At 34.3% G+C, this 15,636-nt stretch overlaps 1 long non-coding RNA gene across 1 annotated transcript; it reads left to right on the top strand.

Moving 5' to 3' along the window:
• The first annotated feature begins 5,522 nt into the window (after window positions 1-5,522).
• On the top strand, window positions 5,523-8,093 carry LOC120355658. Its single transcript, XR_005573703.1, has 2 exons — window positions 5,523-5,858; window positions 7,427-8,093. It is a non-coding gene; the product is annotated as an uncharacterized LOC120355658 (long non-coding RNA).
• Window positions 8,094-15,636: the final 7,543 nt, after the last annotated feature.

Genomic DNA, 15,636 nt, shown 5'->3' with positions numbered 1-15,636 from the left:
AATTGATATACTGTATTTAGCTAGCAGGTCCAGCCTGCTGAGAGCTAGAGCGCAATTCTCAGATTGCGGATTACGAGCAGATATTTATTTGCTGTAGAGAATAATAATCTTATTATTATTCTCTGTCCCTAACCTTATACCGTATACCTCATACCCTGCACCCTATTCTCTTAGATTACACCCTATACCGTGCCCTATTCAATTATACCTTGAATACTACTAATAACTCCATAGTTCCGTCATACCTTTACCCATAGCTCTCACCTTAAACCCCATAGAAAAAACCACATCCGGGCTTGCAGGTACAGCTTGCTCGCCGTCAATTCGCAGTTGGTTCAGATTGCGTACTACCTTTATAAATAGAATTATTGGTAGGGATCTGATAGTCAGATCCGTCTCCTTGTGTAGGGTTATCTTAATATCCCTTAAAACCCACCCTGTATTCCAACGGCGAGGGCCGAATCGGCCAGTAACGCCACGGGCAAACACTCTTCCCCTGAAAGTGAAAATCTCGCGAAAGAAGCAGAGGGTAAAGAATCAGGATAGAGGGAGAAGTGTAGGTCCGGTAACTCCACCTGTCAGTACGGCTACTGACCCCGACCCATACCCGACTTAGCTAGTCCGCGTCGTAGCAATACTTCGCAATTATTAGGAAACCTAGAGGGTGGAATAGGACATGCTAATAAAACATAAAATAATTCATATTATTATTATTATTAATAAAATGTATTTCTCATCAAGAAGAACATTACAATATTGGAAATCTAATTATAGTATCAACATAATAGATAACTTCTTTTTCAGAAATGTGGTACTTTCGAGGATTCCTTCATGGGAGTTACCAGCTAAGAAAAATACAGAGTTTTTTAAAATTCTTGTTCAGGCCTATGAATAGTTATGAGTTGACTGTATCGATCTTAATATTGTGACCCAATATTCAATATACTGAATTGTGATATTTTGATGCATATATAGGCTATATAGCACCTTATAATCCCTGATAGAATCTTCCCAAATCACTCATCTGCAAAAATTGGTTTGGAATGCATAATCTCTATACTTATAAAAGGCTAAGCCCAGACAGATTGAAATCACACCACAGCCCAAACTACTGAGCCTAAAAACATGAAATTTTGCAAGATTGTTTATGGTAGCCTGAAAACATCCACTAAGAAAGGATTTTCAGAAATTTGCCCCCCTGAGGGAGCTGGGTCCCCCCCAAAATTTTGTACTTTTTAACCGCTCATTGCACAGCAAAGTCATGAGGAACTTTTTTGTTCAGCTACGGAAAAAAATCAGATCTATGCAGAAAAATTTTGATCAGGAGTACAGGGGGGTTCAGGAGAGGGAGTTTTTCGAAAATTTTGATGTAAAATCACACTACAGCTCAAACTAATTGTCCTACAGACTTAAAAATTTGCACAAATATTCTTCAAATATGCTAGACGCGCACTAAGAACGGATTTTGAGATATTTTGTCTCTAAGGATTTCAAAGGATGAAAAAGGATCCTATTTAGTAAGGTTATGAACATGGTAAGGTGAATGCTAAATGGAACTGAGATATTTGACACATGATATTCTAACATAAGTTGTAATCATTGAAAAACCTTAGAATAGTTTTATCAATCAGCTGATCGAATTTAATTTTCCGTGTAAATCGAAATCACAAGCTTGCCACGTGTTTGTTCCATTGTTGTATGCTTGGCCAATTCGGTTCGCGCCTTCTATCAGCTGTATATGGAGTCTCATACTTTCTGATTAGAACAGAGCACTGAGATTTTCTTTGGTTAGGAGTTTGTTGATAATCTTTCTCAAATTCAAATTTTATTGCAAACAAAAATCACATTGAAAAATTTCTTAATGGACAACAAGATTACAGAAACGAGATGTCAAACATAAACCTACATTTATTTGCAGCACGGCCAGAAAAAGACAAACCGTGAGTTCTAAGTACTATCCGTGAGTTCATTCAATATGAAATATTTTCATTTTTGTTAATATTTTGTGAACAAAAAGTACGAGTTAATGAGAGATGTGAGTAATTTCTTATATTTGATCTAAATGGTTATTCATATTGTAGTAGTCGGGGTCACTTCAATCGAAGTTTTTTCTTTTGTAGCTAATAAATTTCATTAGTATTGATTGTCCATAATGTATCCAGTGTCTATAATGGAAGTGATTGAACTACTCAAAATTAATGGCTTACTGGTCCTTCATAGAATTTATAGTATTCCTGGTGATTGAGCTGTCTTTTTCAGCGTTGACTATTAATTAAAGCTTATTTACAACTAGCTTACCTGGGAACTTGTACCGCCAAAAAGTCAATGTATCTCATGTCACACTTCAATTTATTTGGTGAATCATGAAATTTATCTGACAATCAATATTTCATTTACATCTGAATACGGACTTCCTATGTGCTTAGTCATGCAGCATTCTTTATTCCCAAAACATATATTCTCATCAATTGGTAGTAGTAATATCTAACAGTAAAGTGTTGAATTAAAAAAAAACTAGATAGGATAAATCAGTGTTTCAAAGATGAATTCAATGTTTTCATAGTTGTTGATTGTTAATACATGGTCGACGAAATATGCGATGTACGATGAATCACACAGAATTACATATTCTTTCCATCTTCCATTTTAGGATGAATATAAGCTAAGCTAAATTAAAAAAATATATATTCTGCCATTAATGAATGCAATATGAACAACTCTCTTCCATAAAGTGGATAATTTTTTTCCAACATTTTCCGATTACCGGTACTCAAAGATAGGGAAGTGATAATTATTTGTATAGGTCTTCTAAGGAACCATTATCAACAGCTGGTACCAATCAACTACACTTCAACTCCTAACTACCGTTTCAATAGCAGTACACAATAATTTATCACAGGGTGATATGTTTATTACAGCTGGTAACTTTAGATGCTAAATCATATTATCTCAATATAATCTTGAATCATGATCATCTTTCCGTTCTTCGGTAGCCGCTAGGCCTATAATTTCGAAAACATAAGTCTGTAAAATGGATTGGATTAATAAAAAAAAAAATCACTATCAGCCACCCTATTAAAATTTCTGGTCAGAAACCATCACACAACATATTCCCAATATATATATATATATATATATATATATATATATATATATATATATATATATAATATATATATATATATATATATGGAAGATTGAAGATTTCATTCGGCTCAAACAAAAGCCTCTCTAAATGGAGGTGGAATGATAAGGTTGACAACTTTCAGTTCTGTTGTTTAAAATTTTTTTTTCAAATCACTTTCAAAAAGTTCATGTAGTACCTACTATTGTGTTTGAGACACTTCTGGCGCTATCATAGTTTCACAACCTATTCTGTTCCACTCTCCTACCTCTTGCAGTCGTTAACCATATCTATAATAAAATAAAGAGTTGGCTTATATACACATACGGGATAGGAAAATTATGTTTGACGCATCATCACGTCTGAACTACTGGACTGATTAACTTGAAATTAATGTTCCATATAGGCTAGATTCTTACCAAGGATGGTTATAGGCCTATTTTCAATTCTTTAAAATTTCATTACGTCAAGTTTTCAGATTGTCAAGTTTGAAAATAGATCCTTGCGAAGCACGGGTTTCCTGCTAGTTATTAACATGGGGAAAAATTAATCGATTTAATTCATGATAGCAGATGAATTTATTGCAGTCATTATTCAAAATCATATCAGTTGCTTTCCATTACATCATTAGGACTGCAATATAATTCACTACGGGTTGAGTGCGGTAATGAGAATAACGATGACACTCCAAATCTAATTATTCTCCAAAGAGTGTCCCTGTTCAATTTCGAAATATGGCAATTAATTAGTGAAATCATTCACTGTTACTGCCTACCGCTCTCCAAATATCATAAGAGAGGTGGGAAAAACTCAATATTGGTTCGTGAACTTATAGTCAACTGTGTGGCTCTCCAGCTGAATCAAATCAATGCTCTATCAATTTTTACTTTTCTTACCCTATTACCGTAGGTAAGGAAATTATTACTTTCCGAAAAAAATTAAGGTACACCAATTTCCAAATTTCTATACGTTTCAAGGTGTGTGTGTGTGTGTGTGGTGTGTGTGTGTGTGTGTGTGTTGTGTGTGTTGTGTGTGTGGTGTGTGTGTGTGTGGTGTGTGTGTGTGTGTGTGTTGTGGTGTGTGTGTGTGTGTGTGTGTGTGTGTGTGTGTGTGTGTGTGTGTGTGTGTGTGTGTGGTGTGTGTGTGTGTGTGTGTGTGTGTGTGTGTGTGTGTGTGTGTGTGTGTGTGTGTGTGTGTGTGTGTGTGGTGTGTGTGTGTGGGTGTGGTGTGTGTGTGTGGTGTGTGTGTGTGTGTGTGTGTGGTGTGTGTGTGTGTGTGTGTGTGTGTGTGTGTGTGTGTGTGTGTGTGTGTGTGTGTGTGTGTGTGTGTGTGTGTGTGTGTGTGTGTGTGTGTAGTGTGTGGTGTGTGGTGTGTGTGTGTTGTGTGGTGTTGTGTGTGTTGGTGTGTGTGTGTGTGTGTGTGTGTGTGTGTGTGTGTGTGTGTGTGTGTGTGTGTGGCGTCTGTGTACACGATATCTCATCTCCCAATTAACGGAATGACTTGCAATTTGGAACTTTAGGTGTGTGTGTGTGTGTGTGTGTATACACTATAATTTTCATTTCAAACCTAATTTAGTAGCAACAACTTTTTTGATAGGGCTCCTCTAATTATTATGAAATGAAAATGTAAAATTGAGTCTTTTTGAGAATCTTTACTCACAACATATTTCAACATCATTTATTGTAGCAATGAATTCAATAACTTTTCCTTGATGAAGATAATAATCGTAGAATTTTTTCTTAAATAGATCGAATAAGCAGGGAATGTCAAGTGATCACTTGAAATAGCATTTATGTTGAAACATGTTCTGAGTGAAAATTTTCAAAAAGGGTAATTATAGATTTAATTTCTATTCCTTGGTAATTTAGTACGGTAGCTATCAAAATATCATTACTATCATGAAATGATAGTTATCATGATGTTTTTGTGTCGATTTCTATTCCATTTGGCAATATAGACAACATCCTCCTGCTTATCAGGTGGATGCTACCCTATATTCATGGAGGTAGAAATTTTGTATTGATTTTCAAAAAAGATGTATATTAACTTGAAAGACTAAAACAGAATAACAGGTTCATGAAGAAGTCTCATTGGGCGTAATATATCTATTAACTCATTCACAATATAAATAATTCTTAATAAAATAGAAACCCCCATCTCTCACTGATTATTTTTCCCATTAATGAAAAAAATAGTATACGATTATTATCTTCATTAAGAAACAGTTATTGGATTCATTTGCTGAACAAAATGTACAAGCTGGATTCAATGCTATAGACTATATATCATGCATTCCAACGCACATTACACCAAACAAATTTTTCTTAATAATAATAATAAAAATCCGTTGCTTGTAACATTGTCGATGGTCTTATTTCTTATCTATGTTTCTCTTTTCCAGGACTACTAACATTCTCACAATCCCACATCAATGGTAGCCAACTAACTCAATGGCAGAGGAAGACATTGGCTTTGTTGTACTGGCGATTTTGGCATTCGTTGTGATTGTCATGCTGATTCTGCTCTCCTGTTATGCATGTGTATTTCGGCAATTATTCTGTCAGAATGTGCTGGCCAGTGAAGAGTATAAGAGAAGAAGGGCTGACTCAGCTGTGCCAGACGAGTTTCAAATGGCTGACACCACACAGAACGTGGAAATCAGTGCTGAAACTTGTGTCGACACTGATACTCACTGAAAATAGCATCTCAAATCTTTTTCCAGATAATTCCATGGGTGAGTCTAAAATTATTATTCCATGAAGCTTTCATCATAGCTTCATGTAGCCTACGTACCTCATGAAGTCATGATTATAAAGAAACTACCTAGTAATTCTAATAGCTTTGAGATGTCTGAATTTGAACTTTTCACATCTTTGGAGCTACGTTTACACCAAAGTTGTCACTTGAGATTCCAACAAATTGTGGCAATTTGTTGCCAATTTATTGAAAATCACAGCCACATTCTGTATTCAAATTGTGATAATTTTTGTTTTCAACAACACTTTTGTTTCCCACTCAGTGTTGGGAAACAATGAGATAGTAGTCAACAAAATTTTCTTCCTCTACAAGTCCACGCCAACTTTCTCTTGACAGAAAATTTACAACTTTTGAATTAAACCATTCGTGGCAAACGTTCTGCTGACAACATTGGTGTAAGCGCAGCATATAATACTGGTATTACCTACACATCAGAACATATCAAGCCTCGTTTACACCAATAAAGTGTTTTATTTTGTACAAAACTACCAAGTTACTGTTCTCAAATGTAGAGCAACAAAAGTTGTTAATTTGTTGTCTATTATATAATATTATATCACATTGTCTATTGTTGTATAATATGACATATTATGGATTATGATCTTCATGGATTTGATAATTTACTCAGTTTTCGCTGAAATGTCATAGATAAAAATAGAAAGTACTGTAATTGTTGTATAATATGACATATTATGGATTATGAACTTCATGGATTTGATAATTTACTTAGTTTTCTCTGATATGTCATAGATAAAAATGGAAAGTACTTTAATTTTATTTAGTGAGTGAGGAACTATTCCAACTCTGTCAAAAGAATCATTGAAATTTAGTATATAACTGAGCCATAGCAATTTTTAAGTGGGAAATTCATCAATATCCTTAGACTGGAATGAATAATAATTCACACACTTTTCCAATGAAGTAATATTACAAATTCACTTGTATACTCCAATGAAATGAGAAGATTAAAGATTAAAATAATTGGAAATTAAGTTCCATATAGATCACTTTCGATACATACGGTATATAAAGTCACATGAAGTACCGTACCGGTATATAATGAATAATTAGAAAAGTTATACAGAAAAGTCAAGAAGCGACATAGCAGATTCAAATTTGATATTAATTTGTGATATGTATTGATTTTCTTGTAGAAAAACCATGAATATAGGTGATATTACTGATAAATTTTCCGCTGTAAAGTAGTTGGAAAATTTTGCTTGACTCCTCATCAATTTCTGATTAAGATTAGCAGGCTATTCAAATGTAAGTGGCTGATATATCAAGTCTCCATCAATTTCAAGATAGAAGTAGAAACATATATGAGAGACTAAAATGATTCGAAGAGAATTACACTTAATACAGCCTCATATCATAAAACATGATGAAATACTCTGAAATTGATCATGCAGTATTGACATCGAAGAGCAATATTGATCATCTTGCCATATTAAAAATTTTGAATAAATAATGTGGAATATTTTGCATATAATTCTTATTTAGGTCAATATTCATCAATTCACAAATATTATTCTTTCTTCGCAGGCAGAATTTAGTCGTAGAGTATTATCGGAGCTCATGGAAGAATATGATGCACAATGCAGCTGAACAACTCCAGAAGTGGTCTTAAAATATTACAACACAGCTTCTCAGTGTATCCTTATCATCAATGTTAATAACAATAATGAACTATTTATCTCATGTTGGGTGAATTAGAAAAAAATGAGAATTTTGCAAAAACAATACAATAAAATATTTTTTACTATCTGGACAATGATTAATCATGACTGTATCCACTGTGTATAATACTAATTACTGAATCTGTATTTTCAAACAATTTTCGACTTTCATTGTGTAAATAATAATACATTAAACTAAAAGAAATTAACATAACTAATTCTGTAATGTTTGTTGATCGATTTGTATTACATGAACTAACTGAAATTCATGCTTGGTTGTAGGTAAGCTGAAAGCTATTCATTACTAAGGCATTCTAACCTTGACGAAATTAAAAATTTATTTGTTCAGTAAGGATGATAAAATACTGTGACCGAAGTTTTTTGGTTGCAACTGAAACATTTTTCAGTATACTTTCGTCCTTGAACATCAATGTGAGTGAATCTTTTTATAATATTTGTTACCCTTCATAATGTTATTTGATTATTTATTATTCATGATTTTGTAAGAATGTGAATTAAAATTATCGATTTCATGCATTGAAGTTATTTATTTTCTTGAATTCTACATGTGTGTTATATTTTTTCAACAGATAAACATTATTATTTTCATACCATGCGGTAATAGGGATATCCCTTGCAAAAACTTCATGTTAAAATGAATGTTTGTGAAGAAATATTTTGTACTAGCTGGCCCGGCGAACTTCTTACCGCCAAATAGTTAATGCATCTCATGACAAACTTTAGCTGGAAGCACACTGAGGAGGCGCGATGCAGCATTTTGCATCTAGGTGTTTCTTGGTTTGAAGGAAGAACTCACCCACACTGAATCGGGCATGGCGTGAAACGGTGTGATAATATATTGTATTTATATTTGTATTTTTAGATATATACAGTAGTTGAATGCAGCTTGCTGGGAAATTGAATGGATGGTTATAAAATAATAGGTAGGTAATAAGAAATATCTCCTTGCTGCTGATTTTTCCGTTCATATTCTAAATTTACAGCATTACGACCAAAGTTTAGATGTCGTTCGTACCACGCATTATTATTAGAATTAAATTTTTGTGAATCAGATAGAAATAAAAAAATCTGGTGTGGCGCACTCACACAACTTCCCTTGCCGTTATGAGAATTAATCACCTGACGCTAGTGTACACGCGAATCTCAAGTCTACTTATAAACAAAGATCTGAGTCAGCTGGTGACAGGACAATAACGCTGGAGACATACGAGGTCTGCTATCTCTTCATAGTGAATCATTTAATAGAATCAACAGTTGTCAACAGTTTGCAATAATTATTGGATAATCACATTTTCTCGAATTTCGAGCTTATTTTAAATTTTAGGTGAAAATGTTACTGAGAATTAATTGTAGAGATTTTCATGCTCAATCTCTTCCACTCGATTTTTTTTGTTTAAATTGTATCTGAAGCCTGATAATTGGGAATCAAAAATCAAACTTTGCATAGATGGGGTGAAGCTCCTGAAATTTTCACAGATATGGGACTTGTGTCAGTTGATAGAGCTTATCAATGACTATTTTAGGTATAAATTTAATCAAAATCGTTCAAGCCGTTTTCGAGGAAATCGCGAAAAACCCTGTTTTTGACAACATTTTCGCCATTTTAGCTGCCATATTGGATTGCATTTGATCGAAATTGTTCTTGTCGGATCCTTATATTGTGAGGAACTTAAGTTCCAAATTTCAAGTTATTCCGTTAATTGGGAGATGAGATATCGTGTACACAGACGCACATCAGTCTGGCAGTGACTGCCGTTGAGAACAGTCGATGAGACTAACGCTGCGATAACGATTATCTGCTGCCTGCTCGCCAACCCGGTGTAATATTTTACGAGTTTACGTTTGTTTCGGATAATCAGGGGCAGGGGTGCCCACAAGGGGGGGGCATGGCGCAATTTGCGTCATCAACATTTTTGGGGGGGGGGCATGATTTTTTTTTTATATTTTATGTCAACATTTTGAATCATGGCTAAAAAATCAAGGTATTAAATAGAGATATCCCAATGTAGTTAATTTTAATACTTTTTCCCACTTTTACAATGTTATATTTTGCAAAGTTTAACTCAATATAAAGCATAAAAAATACAATTGATAATATGTTGTATGCAGGAATTTTAGTAATTTTAAGCCTATGAGTTTGAAGGTAAATCTTTGACAAAAATAAATTATAACTTCATCATTCACTATTATTCTGATTTCCTTTGCTTAATTTTAATTTTTAATGGTCCTGTGTTTGAGTTTCCTTGCTGCTGCAACCTTATTTTCTTAAAAGCACAATGATAAGTTAAATTGTAATGTACATTTTATTCTAATAGTTATTTAAATTTCGAAGGCGTTTCATGATGATATTAATGTCTCTGAAATGGGAATGCAATTATAAACAACATCGCTAACTCTAGTGAATTTGACAGAAGAAAAAACTTCTCTTGTCAAAAATTTGTGAAAAATATCAAATGAAGCCAATTCCTATCTTTCAAATTTACACCCTATTTACCACACAGTAATCAAGTAATTATTGTAATGCTTCATTACTTTTTTCTGTTTTGTATAATTGTCCAGTCAAATGGTCGTTTTTCAGGAAACAGCCCGAAAGAATTTTTCGCGACGGTTCTATATGTATTTTGGGGCGGTGAATTCTAATCTGAAATTTGCTGACATTCCAGAGGGCGGCTTCACCCCCAAAACTCCCAAAAAACTCAAAAATTTCAGACTTTTTTCAAGTTTTCCATTTAATCTTGAGAACCTTTAACTTCTCGAGAAAAAGCATTCTCTAAAATATTAAAGATACCTTAATAAAAGTTCCAATAAATTGAGTGGTCGCGCAGGACTCTACGATTTTTGATTCTGGAGCTAAGAGTTTTCAAAAAAGGGATATTTTTAAGGGGTTTTCAAAATTATGCAAACCTACCACTTCTACCCTATACAACTAGGATCTTTTTCTAGTAATGACAGAAAGCCACACATCACGTGAATCACCAATATTAATTCTGTGGAGTAGAGGTGGGAGGGGGAATACACCCGAAAATCATGTCCTACAACAGCCAAAATTCAAATTCTCTTTATAATACCTTTTCATGGCCTTCCTAACAAAAAAGAAACATATTTCGGCTGAAATAATCATCTTACGAGGGTTATGTTCTATGAGAATCACTCGTTAGATTTCAGTATTCCTAGTGGGGGCACACATAAGGATACGTCCAGGATCAAAACTTTAAACACTTATAACTTTTGACTGAATGATCACATCTCCTCGTACTACAGATCGTTCATATCAGCTCATCAAGGCGGTTGAAAATCATGTATCATCTCACTTTGTCATTTGTTAAAAAAATAGGAAATTCCTCCTTTAGTGTATTTTAGCCCATATTTCAATGCATAGAAAAATGACCGATTTCTATATTCAAAACTGTGTATCTCGGTAACTCAAAATGATACTTGGTCTTGATTTGAAGAAAAGAATCTCCTCTTTTATGTGAGGTGAATGATTTTTGTAAAAATATAATAGTGAAGTAAGATACGTTTGATTCAAAAATCAAGAAATTTGCAATATTTTTCTCATTTTCACAGTCTCGACAGTTTTTCGATATAAACAGTGATGCAAGATCAATTTAAGTCAACTCAGCTTATAGAGCATGAAATTTTCTCTCATTTAAGACCAATCGCAAGTTTCTATCATGTATTGTCATATTTTAGAGACTCTTTAATAACAGTAAAATTGCAAGAAAAGTGAGAAAATAAAGATTCAATTCAATTGGCTGTAACTTTCTACGGTATTGAAAACAGAAGTATAATTCATGGGAGTGAAAAGAGGAGAAAATTCATCACGACCTCGACTACTTTTCGGATTTTTTATCTGAAGTGTTCCACAAGATACGCAACGTTGCATATGCGAGACTGTGAGAATGGGGGAAGTATCATAAATTTCTCGCACATTCAAAGTTGTGTATCTTGTGGAACACTTCAGATAAAAAATCCAAAGAGTATCCTGCGCGACCACTCAATTCATTGGAAATTTTATTATCTTTAATATTATATAGAGAATGCTTTTTCTCGATAAATTCAAGCTTCTCGAGATTAAATGGAAAACTTAAAAAAGTTCAAAATTTTGGGGGTGAAGTCGCCCTCTGGAGTGTCAGCTAATTTCAGATTGGAATTTAGCGCCCCAAAATACAGATAGAACCATCGAAAAAATTCTTTCGGGGCTGTTTCCTAAAAAACGATAATTTGACTGGACTATAAGTTGTTAACCTACTATATTAGCGAGCAATTTCTGTATATCTGTTTATATTTTTCTATTTTTATATGGTTATTATTATGTTCAACAGATCTCGGAAACGGCTCTAACGATTTTCACGAAATTCGGAATGTAGTAGGTTTATGATATCAAAATTCGATTGCACTAGGTCTCATCCCTGAGAAAACTCCCTGAAGGACATGAAAAGGATAATTATTCATCCTTGGGAAAACAGATGATGATTTCGTCGTCTGTCGATAACAGAAGATGCGTGTGCCTGTGGGGGAGATCAGCTGTGTAATCAATTAGCTTATCGTATCTTGCGAGAAATCTAGAAATTTTAATTGACTCGATCAAAATACAGTAATCTGATTTGTTGACATGAGATGGTATAATATATTATATCATAATATTCAAAGTTAATCATTATTTTACAGTTCTAAGTGATTAGTGAGTGTAATATTTTGTTATTCAATTTGGTATGTAAACAATCTAAATTAGAACTTTCATGTTTTCGAATATTTGGACTGAAAATTTCACTTGAATTCAAGTGTATGGAACATAACCTACTTTTGGAGTATTAAATATTCCAACTATAAATGTATGTGTATTAATCAAAATTCGGTGAAGAAACAGTTTTGGGCTGTGCCTGTTAGTTCTTTGCAAATCCTTTATTATTGGGAAAAGTTTTTCTATCAAACTTTTAAATATGTTTTATAACGATAATTTTTTTCAGGTCGTGATGTTAAGTGGTAGAATTAGCAAAAACATTTTTCTCCACCTACTATCAAAAGTCTCATTTTACACCCTGGAATCGAATACTAAAGTACTACTTTTCCTCCCATGGGACTAAAAATAATTCCCAGCGGGAAAAGTGATCACTTTTACTCCCAAGGGAGTAAAAATAAACCCATAAGATTAACATGGGAAGAAGTCCGACAACGCCGCGATTGAAGAATGAGGAATGTGGCAACACTGTCGTGGTCGGTAGAGGAAAAGTAAAAGAGCTCTATTTCGATCTTTGGAATATTTTAGCTCTAGGAAATAAGTAGCTCTATTTCGATTGTTAGGTTATGTTCAACCGTTGGTGGATATGAAAAAGTACACACCTCTAACGTCATCGGCATCTCTACGAGAGCGTTCATCTAAAGGTACGTTTTCGTTTATGCGAACTTTTCCGCAGTCGACGACGGCAAGCATTGTTGACATTCATATTGTCCAAATTTCAAGTGTGCTAAAACAGCTGATTAAATAACTTTTTCATTATTTGTCTTTATTAATAAAGAAATAAACATTTTCAATAATATCAAAATATTGCCATTTAAAAGTATAAAAAAGTATAAGCTCAACCTGCTCCATTAAAACATAATTTAACATAATCTTTTAAGTTATGTAGACAGATTGAAATCTACCCAATCTGAGATTCTCTCCCTGTCATGGTCGACGACGGCATTTACGCATAAACGAAAACCCACTTTAACAGAGACGACTGAGCGTGTCTGCACAGAAAACAAGATTGCAGGTTATGTTTTTTCTTGGTTACCTACTAAGATCTTCGAAATCCGCTACCGGTATTGTAGAAGTTATTTTCGTTTTTATAAAATGGAAAGTGAGAGTGATGAGGAGTTTGTTCTAACTCCGCCGAACATTCGACACGAAGCTGAAAATGTAACTGAAAATTTGCTTCCGGAAAAATCAAAGGAACTATACATCAAGCGATATGATTTATTCGTTGAATGGTGCAAGAAGAATTGTGGTGGAACAGTAAGAATTTCAGAAAACGTAATCCTTGTTTACCTCTCACAACAAGCACAGGTATGTAGCCCAAGTTATTTATGGACCATTTATTCAATGTTGAAAGCAACAATTATTGTGAAACACAACATAGACATCAGTAATTTTACGAAAGTGGGTGCTTTTCTGAAAAAGAAAAATGTAGGCTATCAACCTAAGAAGTCTAAAACATTCACCAAAGAGGAGGTAAATAAATTCCTGTTAAATGCTCCAGATGAACAATACTTATTGAAAAAAGTAGCCTTGATTTTTGGTATTTGTGGAGCTTGCCGAATGGGTGAATTGTGCAATATGACTGTTAGTGACATTGAGGACAAAGATTCAATTCTCATAGTTAATGTACCTGATTCTAAAACCAACAAGGGACGTGTTTTCACTGTGATCAATGGCACACAACGAGACATAGACTACTTATATTATTTCAGAAAGTATTTAATTTAAGACCAAAGACAACAAAATCACCCCGGCTATTTTTAAGTTTTAAAAATGGGAGATGCTACAATCAAGCCATGGGGAAAAATTCCCTGGGAAAAATACCCATGAGTATTGCACAATACTTACAACTTCCCAATCCTAACTTGTATACTGGACACGCTCTAAGGCGGACTTCAGCTACTTTGCTGGTTAATGCTGGAGGAACAATGACCCAGCTTAAAAGACATGGCGGATGGAAGAGTACTACTGTCGCCGAAGGCTATATTGAAGAATCAATTGGAAATAAAATACAAACAGCAAACAGGATTTTGAACCAAACAACAAGCAACATTGATTTAAATCACACTTCATCTGGGCCTATGCCAGTGGCCACAACACACCAGCTTCAATCCAGTTCCAGCGATGTTGATGAAACTTCAACTAGGCCTATGCCAGTGGCTGCTACGCACCAGTTTCAATCCAGTTCCAGCGATGTTGATGAAACTTCAACTAGGCCTATGCCAGTGGCCACAACACACCAGTTTCAATCCAGTTCCAGCGATGTTGATGAAACTTCAACTAGGCCTATGCCAGTGGCCACAACACACCAGCTTCAATCCAGTTCCAGCGATGTTGATCACACTTCAACTAGGCCTATGCCAGTGGCTGCAACGCACCAGTTTCAATCCAGTTCTGTTCTATCAACCCCGAACACGGTCTTTCAAAATTGTGATGGGTGCACAATAACAATAAACAATTACTATCAGAAGTAGGCTTTTATATTATAACCTACATGTTTCTGAATTTCGTAATACCTTTATTACGAATTTCGTAAAAGACATTATATATTGTATGGATAAATTGGTTCCAAATTTGTATGTAAAATTGCTATGCAATATTCTTTTGCAATAAAAGAATATCAATTATATTATTATTCAACTTTTTATAAGTAACCTTTAAATTTAAAAAGCAAAGTCTCCCTTACTTATCTTTTAATATCCTATTGAAATTTTTGTCATGTAGTTTTTCCTTATGTAATGTAGTACTTTTTAGTCCTCCTGAACAAGAACGGGTGCACTGCTAGTCTCAAAATAATATCAAAAAGATACTTTATTTCTATTTCAAAAGAGATAAGAAACGATGGTGTATATTTTTACAATATTATGGAAACAGAAAGAATCCTCACAAGAACAAAGGTAAATAATGTCCTATGGAAGATTAGAATGTAGAATTAGAAATTGGGGTACTTTGGGGGGGGGGATTACTTTTGGATTGAGGGGGCATTACACTTGGATTGGGGGGGGCATTACACTTGGATTGGGGGGGGCATGCGCCATTGCCCTTGGGAGGCTGGGTACCCCTGATCAGGGGTGCCCACAAGGGGGGGGGCATGATTGCGCCATCAACATTTTTTTTTGGGGGGGGGGCATGATTTTTTTTTATATTTTATGTCAACATTTTGAATCATGGCTAAAAAATCCTAATGCAGTTTTGATACTTTTTCCCACCTTTACAATGTTATATTTTGCAAAGTGTAACTCAATATAAAGCATGAAAAATACAATTGATAATATGTTGTATGCAGAATTTTAGTAATTTTAAGCCTATGAATT

This window comes from Nilaparvata lugens, unplaced genomic scaffold (genome assembly GCF_014356525.2).
Source record: "Nilaparvata lugens isolate BPH unplaced genomic scaffold, ASM1435652v1 scaffold3996, whole genome shotgun sequence".
Taxonomy (NCBI): Eukaryota; Metazoa; Arthropoda; class Insecta; order Hemiptera; family Delphacidae; genus Nilaparvata; species Nilaparvata lugens.
This window is presented reverse-complemented; position numbering and strand designations above follow the sequence as displayed.